Below are 8,892 nucleotides of genomic sequence, written 5' to 3' on the forward strand. Positions count from 1 at the left end.
TAGATTTAAAACCAAATATGATAACTATTTAAATGTAAATTGACCAAATTATTCATTTAAAAAGACAATAATTGGGGCACCTGGGTGGCTCAATGGGTTAAGCTTCTGCCTTCGGCTCAGGTCATGATCTCAGGGTCCTGGGATCAAGGCCTGTATCGGCTCTCTGCTCAGCGGGGAGCCTGCTTTCCCCTCCCTCTCTCTGCCTGTCTCTCTGCCTACTTGTGATCCCTTGTGTGTCAAATAAATAAATAAAATCTTAAAAAAAAAAAAAGACAATAATTGACAGACTGGATTAATAAACACCAACATTTGCTACATGATGATTACTATAGACAAACATATATAAATTTAAAGAAAAGTTAAAAGTAAATATTTGGAAAATGATGCACTATATAAGTACTAACCAAGATAGACTGATGTACCTATTTTAATATCAGACAAAGTAAAATTTAACAGAAGATGAGTTACTTGTGATAGGACATTTCATAATAATACAATTTGTAATCTATGAAGAAAATACAGCAATTTCAAATACGTATGCCCATATGAAATTATCTATATATTTCATATATTTATACATTTCTATTTATCTATCCATATGTGTGTGTGTATATATATATAATTAATATTTTACATCCTGATATAAAAAGATAAGAATACTATAATATTTTGTACATTAATTATTATATATAACATCATTATATACTTATTAATGGCAAAATGTAACTTAAAAACCCCAAATATTTGGAAATGCATTAATACATGCATAGCCCATGAGGAAATAGCTCATAGATAAAAGAAAATAATCACAATGAAAATTGGGAAATATTTTGAACTGAATAATAATTTAAAAATATGTATCAATCACCTCTTGGCCTTTTGGCTAAGATCAAGTGTAGTATCTGCTCTTATCAGTTTAAAATACGTATCAAGGGGCACTTGGCTGGCTCAGTGGGTTAAGCCTCTGCCTTTGGCTCAGGTCATGATCTCAGGGTTCTGGGATCAAGCCCTGCATCAGGCTCTCTGCTCACCAGGGAGCCTGCTTCCCCCTCTCTCTGCCTGCCTCTCTGCCTACTTGTGATCTCTCTCCCTCTCTCAAATAAATAAATAAAATCTTTAAAAAAAAAATCAAAACAAGTGAGATACAGCTAAAATCATATTTAGAGGGCAATTTTAACTTTCTTTTGCAATATTAAATTTAAATGCATATACTAGAGATGAAAAAAACCTGAAAATATTGATCTATACATTTCAAGAAATTACCAAAAAAAAAAATTTCAGAGAGATTACAAGGCTGGAAATAACAAAGAACTGATATCAATAAAATGGAAAACAACCATTTAACAGACAAGCTCAATGAAAAAAAAATTTTCTTCTGGTAAAAAACCAAAACCACATATAATTGACAAACCCATTAGAAGAATTACTTTCCGTGTGCCACTTATTAAGCTGTTGTTTATTGACTTCAAGTCCACCCTTCAATACTCTGCATTGTGATGTGGGGCTAGAACTCAGCTTTGCAGGCTGGCTCCCTTTAGTCTCAATCAGTAGAGAATAATAGTGAAGATTTAGAGGAAACAAGAAAAACATAGTTGGAAAGTGACATTCAAGACCTCCATCTTGTAAAAGTACCAAAAAGAAAAGACACTATCAAGAAAGTTAAAAGAGGAACCCAGAATAGGAGAAAATATTTGTATATTTAAGGATCTGGTATAAAGAATATATTTTGTAAAACTTATAAATCAAAAACAAAGTACAGTAATGCAGCTTTAAAAATGAGCATTGGATTTGAATAGACACTTCTGTAAAGAAGGTAAAAGCCAAGAAATATATGAAAAGATGATCAACATCATAGCCTTTATGGAAATGTAAATCAAAATTACAATTAGGTACTTACCACTTCACACCCACTAGATGCCCTTAATTAAAAAGACTGATAACAACAGGCATTGGCAAGGATGTGAAGTTGGAACACTCATACATTGCTGATGGAAACATACAATGGGGCACCCACTTTGGAAAACATTCTCAAATGTCAGTTCCTCAAAATGTTAAACATAAAGTTAACATATGACTCAGCAGTTCCACTCATAGGAAAACTGAAAACTCATGTTCACACAAAAACTTGTGCATGAATATTCATAGCTACATTATTTATAGTGACCCCAAAGTGGTAAAAACCCAATGTCTATTAGCTCAAAAATGGATAAACACAATGTGGTATAGTTTTACATTAAATATTATTCTGTCATAAAAAGAAATAAACTATTGATCTATCCTATAAGATGGATGAACTTTGAAAAATTATGCTACATGAAAGAAGTGATTCTGTTTACATGATTCTATGGTTCTATTTATATGAAATATACAGGGCAGTTCACAAAGACAAAGATTAGTAGTTGTTAAAGGCTAGGAAGGGGGCAATGGAGAATAACTGTTAACGGGTACAGGTTTCTTTTTGGGGTCATGAAACTCTTCTAAAACTAGATTGTGGTAACAGTTGTACAACTTTGCAAATATCCTGAGATTTATTGAATGTACACTTTAAAATGATAAACCATATGGTATACAAATTATACCTCAATAAAAATGGTATATTTGTTTTTGTAATTGTAATAGTATGTAATCAATTTTATGTGTAAAAAAGAGTACTTTTTGTTTGTATGGTATGGTCACATGTTTAGAAAAGAATTATACTGAATGAAGACTGGAAGACATTTGCATCAAAATATGAATAGAAATCTTCTCTGAGTGGTGGGGTGATGTAAGATTGACCTTCCCTCCCTCCCTCCCTCCTTTCCTTCCTTCCTCTCTCTTAAGATTTATTTATTTATTTGAGAGAGAGAGAGAAAGAGTGGGCGGAGGAGCAGAAGGAGAGGGAGAGAATTTCAAGCGACTCTCCACGGATCTTGGAGACTGACCACGGGCTAGGCTCCATGACCCTGAGATCATGACCTGTGCCCATATCAAAATTGGATACTTAACTGACTAAGCCACCCAGGTGTCTCAGATTTTCTATTCTTTAATTAAAAAAACAAAAACAAAAAACCGTTTCAACTCTTCTATGGAAAACATGTGTTGTTTTTTTTTTAAAGATTTTATTTATTTATTTGACAGAGAGAGATCACAAGCAGGCAGAGAGGCAGGCAGAGAGACAGGAGGAAGCAGGCTCCCTGCTGAGCAGAGAGCCCGATGCGGGACTCGATCCCAGGACTCTGAGATCATGACCTGAGCCGAAGGCAGCGGCTTAACCTACTGAGCCACCCAGGTGCCCCAAAAACATGTGTTTTTATAATTAAAAAAATATATACCATAAAGAATAAGTGTCAGATAATGTCATAGTACTTGTGGTCTCATACAGACTTCAGACTCCAAAGTCAGAGCTTTGTCACATATGTTGGGCAAGGAATAAGAAAGGTTTTGGGGGTTTTCCCCCATCCTATCATGAAAACATCATGACTCTAAAAACTTCACATAGTCTTAGGGAGTTCTCTGCTAAATAACGGGGAAAATTTTGCTTCCAAATTTATTGAGGTATAATTGATAAATTATAAGATTTAAAGTGTACAACATAGGGGTACCTGGGTGGCTCAGTTGGTTAAGCATCTGCCTTTTGGCTCAGCTCATGACCCCAGGGTCCTGGGATCAAGCCCCATACTGGGCCCCCTGGTCAGTGGGTTTCTGCTTCTCCTTCTCCCTCTACCCCTCCCTCTGTCTCTCCCTTTCTCTGTCTCAAATAAATAAGTGAAATCTTTAAAAATAAAGAAAGTGTACAACATGATGATTTGATATACATGTACATTGGGGAAGGATTCCAACCATCGAGTTAATGGACACATCCATCACCTCATGTATTTCCTTTTTTTATGTGAGGATATTTAAGTCCTACCCTTTTAGCGAATTTCAATTATTCGATACAGTCTTACCAATTTAGTCACCATGCTATACATCCAATTCTCAGACCATATTCATCTAATAACTGAAAATCTGTACCCTTTACTAATCTCTCCCTATTTCCCCTAACTTTTGAGCCCCTGCCAACCAAGTTTCTACTCTCTGTTTCTATAACCTCAAGGGTTTTGTTCTTTTATTTCTTTGTTTTAGATATCACATGTGGGTGACAGCATTCAGTATTTCTTTTTTTGGCTTATTTCATTTAGCATAATGCCCTCCATGTTGTTGCAAAGGGCAGGACTTCCTATTTTTTAGGGTGAATTATATTCACATATATATAATATAATACATATATATATAATATTCTTTATCCATTCTTTTGTCTACATGCTTCAAGTTGTTTTCAAACCTTGGCTATTGTGAATAATGCTATAATAAACGTGGGAGCGCATATGTTTCTTCAAGACAATGGTTGTATTTCCTTTGGCTATATTCCCAGAATTGAGGCTGCTTGATTATATGGTAGTTCTTTTGTGAATTTCTTAAGGAACCTCCATACTGCAGTGGATATACCTGTTTACATTTTCACCACCACTTTGCAAGTGTTTCTTTTCTCCACATTCTTAGCAGCATTTATCTCTTGTCTTTTTGATAATAAACATCCTAACAGGTATGGGCAGTATCTCATGATTTTGATTTTCATTTCTCTGAGGGTTAGTGGTGTTGAGCACCTTTTCTTGTACTCACTGGCCATTTGTATGTCTATTTAGGCCCTTTGTCCATTTTTAAATTGGGTTGGTTTTTTGCTAGGGAGTTGTATTAGTTCCTTGAATATTTTAGATATTGACCCCTTATTGGTTATGTGGTTTGTGAATACTTCTCCCTCTGAAGGTTGCCTTCTCATTTTGCTGAATGTTTCATTTGCTGTATAGGAGCTTTTCAGTTTGATATAGTCCCACCTGTTAATTTTGGTTTTCATTGTCTGATGCAAAAAATCATTACTATGACTAACATCAAAAAGATTACCTTCTATATTTTCTTCTAGAAATTTTATGGCTTCAGGTCTTACTATTCAAGTCCTTAATCCATTTTGAATTGATTTTTTTGTGTGTTGTGTAAAAATCAGCGTCCAGTTTCATTCTTTTCATGTGGTTGTCCAGTTTTCCCAAAACCATTATCAAAGGGACAATTCCTTCCCCATTGTATATTCTTGGCTCCTTTGTTAAAAAAAAAATACTGACTATATATACATGGGTTTATTTCTGCGTTCCTTTTTCTGCTCCATTTATTCATGTGGCTGTTTTTATGCAATACTCTACTGTTTTGATAGGTATAGCTTTGTAACATAGCTTGAAATCAGTAAGCGTGATGCCTCCAGCTCTGTGTCTTCTCAAGATTGCTTTGGCTACTTGTGGCTCCATACAAATTTTACGACTTAAAAAAAAATTTCTGTGGAAAATGCTTTTGGAATGCTGATAGGATGCACTGAATCTGTAGACTGCTTTGAACAGTATGAACACTTCAACAATATTAATTTTAATTAATATTAATTAAGATACAGAATATCTTTCCATTTGTGTATGCTTTACTTTTTTCATCAAAGTCTTACAATGTGCCATGCACAGATCTTTCACCTCCTTGGCTAAATTTATGTTTAAGTTTTTTATTCTTTTGATGCTATTATAAATCAAAGTGTTTTTATGATTTCTTCTTCTTTTTTTTTTAAAAGGCTTTACTTATTTATTTGAGAGAGAGAGAAAGAGCATGAGTTGGGGGGAGGGGCAGAGGGAGCGGGAGAACCAGGCTGCCGGCTGAGCAGGGAACCCAACATGGGATCAATCCCAGGACCCCGAGATCATGTCCTGAGTCAAAGGCAGATGTCTAACCAATTGAGCCTCCCAGGAACCCCTATAATTTCTTCTTCCTTTGGGTAATGTGTTGTTGGTGTATAGAAGAGCAACTGATTTTTGGTGTTGATTTTGTCTCCTACAATTACTGAATTAGTTTATCAGTTCTAATAATAGCTTTTTGGTGGAAGCTCTAAGATTTTCTCTATATAGTATCATATCATCTGCAAATAAAGACAATTTTGCTTCTTTCTTTCTGATTTGGATGCATTTAGTTCTTTTACTTGCTTCATTACTCTGGCCGAATTTTCCAATAAAAAAGTGGCAAGAGGGGGCACCTGGGTGGCTCAGTGGGTTAAAGCCTCTGCTTTCAGCTCAGGTCATGATCCCAGGGTCGGGGATCGAGCCCCGCATCGGGTTCTCTGCTCAGCAGGGAGCCTGCTTCTACCTCTCTCTCTCTGCCTACTTGTGATCTCTACCTGTCAAATACATTAAAAAAAAAAAGTGGCAAGAGTGGAACATCTTTGTTTTATTCCTAGTCTGAAAGGAAAATCTTCAGTTTTCTACATTAACTATGTTAGCTGTGGGCTTGTTATGTTAGATGTGGGGTTGCCTTTTTCTGTTGAGGTACATTCCCTATATAGCCAGTTTGTTGAGAGGTTTTCAGGAACAGATATCAAATTTTGTCAAGCACTTTTCTTCATTTATTAGGTAATCATATGATTTTAACCTTTTGTTAATATGGTGTATCACATTTACTGATTTGCAGATGTTCAATGACCTTGGAATTCCTGGAATACATCCCACTTGATCATGATGTATGACCCTCTCAATGTATTATTGAATTTGGTTTTTCAATATGTTGTTGAGAATTTTTATATCTGTGTTCATCAGGGAAACATTAAACTTAAATTCTATAGTAGACCAGATGAAATTAACAGACATATAAAGAATATTCCATCCAACAGCGGCAGAATACACATTCTTCTCAAGTGCATATGCAACATTCTCCAGGATGGATCCCGTATTAACTCACAAATCAAGACTGAATAAGTCTAAGAAGACTGAAATCATGCCAAGCATCTTTTCCAACCCAAAGTATGAAACTAGAAATCAATTACAAGAAAAAAACTTGAAGGGGCACCTGAGTGGTTCAGTCGGTTAAGCGTGTGCCTTTGGCTCAGGTCATGATCTCAGGGTCCTGGGACTGAGCCCCACATTAGGCTCTCTGCTCAGCAGGGAACCTGCCTCTCCCTCTCACTCTCTCTGTGCTCTCTCCCTCTCAAATAAAGAAATAAAATCTTAATTATTTATTTTTGAAGATTTTATTTCTTTATTTGACAGAGAGAGAGAGATATCGAGAGAAGGAACACAAGCAGGGGGTGGTGGGAGAGGGAGAAGCAGGTTTCCTCTGAGCAGGGAGCCCAATGTGGGGCTCCATCCCAGGACCCTGTGATCATGACTGAGCCAAAGGCAGACGCTGAACCACTGAGCCACCCAGGTGCCCCAATAAATAAAATCGTACTAAAAACAAAAACAAAACCCTTTTTTTAAAGAAAAAAATTGAAAATAAACCCACGAACACATGAAGGCTAAGCAATATATTGGTAAATGACCAGTAAGTCAACAAAGAAATCAAAGGGGAAATAAAAAAATATCTTAGAGACAAATGAAAATGAGAATACTATGTTCCAAAATCTATGGGATGTAGCAAAACCAGTGCTAAGAGGGGAATTTATAGCAATCTAGACCTACTTCAGGAAACAAAAATCTCAAACACACAATGTAAACTTACCCCTAAGGGAGCTAGAAAAAGAACAACAAAATCCAAAGTTAGTAGAAGGAAGGAGATATGAAAGATCAGAGCAGAAATAAATGAAATGAAGACTTAAAACACACACACTCAGACAACAAAAATCAATGGAACTAAGAGCTAGTTCTTCGAAAAGAAAACAAAATTGAGAAACCTCTAGCAAGACTTATCAAGAAAAAAAGAAAGCATGCCCAAACAAAATCAGAAATGAAAGAAAAGAAGTTACAACAATACCACAGATATACAAAGAGATTATAATTATATGTCAACAAATGGAACAGCCTAGAAAAAATAGATAATTCCTAGAAACATACAATCTTCCAAAGTGGAGAAAGAAAAAGAAAATCTGAACAGGGGGGCACCTGGGCACCACTTATTCAGTTAAGTGGCTGCCTTTGGCTCAGGTCATGATCCCAGGGTCCTGGGATGGAGCCCCACATTGGGCTCCCTCCTCAGCTGAGACCCTGCCTGCTGATAACCCTGCTTGTGTGTGCATGCTCTCCCTCTCTCTGTGTGTCAACTAAATTAATAAAATCTTTAAAAGAGAGAAAATCTGAACAGACTGATTACTATTAATGAAATTCAACCAGAAATAAAAAAATTACCCACAAACAAAATTTCAGGACCAAATGGCTTCATAGGTGAATTATACTAAATATCTAATTAGGAGTAGTACTTACACTTCTCAAACTATTACAAAAAAATGAAGTGGAAGCAATATTTAGGAAAGAAAGATGAAAAGCAACAATGACTAGTAAGAAACAAAGAAAATCTCCAGAAACAATGACAAAACAAGTAATAACATGGCACTAAATTCATATTATCAATAATTACTCTGAATCCAAATGGACTAAATGCTCCAATCAAAAGACATAGGGCATCAGAATGGATAAAAAAATAAGACCCATCTATATGCTTCCCATAGGAGACTCATTTTAGATCTAAAGACACCTGCAGATTGAAAGTGAGAGAATGAGAACGATTTGTCATGCTAACAGATGTCAAAAAAAAGCTGGGCCAGCCATACTTATATCAGACACACTGGATTTTAAACCAAAGACTGTAACAAGAGCTGAAGAAGGACACTATACATAATAAAGGGGTATATCCTGCAAGAAGATCTAACATTTGTAAATATGTCCCCAAGTTGGGAGCACCCAAATATATAAAACAATTAATAACAAACATAAAGGAACGCATTGATAATAGCACAATAATACTAGAGGACTTTAACACCCTACTCACAGCAATGGTCAGATCATCTAAGTAGAAAATCAGCAAGGAAACAACGGCTTTGAATGACACCCTGAAACAGATGGGACTTAAAAGATCTATTCA

General features: G+C 35.8%; 1 non-coding gene across 1 annotated transcript; it reads left to right on the top strand.

The window, feature by feature from the left end:
- Window positions 1–863: 863 nt before the first annotated feature.
- On the top strand, window positions 864–1,051 carry LOC125086491 (U2 spliceosomal RNA). Its single transcript, XR_007123226.1, has one exon. It is a non-coding gene; the product is annotated as a U2 spliceosomal RNA (small nuclear RNA).
- The last annotated feature ends 7,841 nt before the right edge of the window (window positions 1,052–8,892 follow it).

This window comes from Lutra lutra, chromosome 15 (genome assembly GCF_902655055.1).
Source record: "Lutra lutra chromosome 15, mLutLut1.2, whole genome shotgun sequence".
NCBI lineage: Eukaryota > Metazoa > Chordata > Mammalia > Carnivora > Mustelidae > Lutra > Lutra lutra.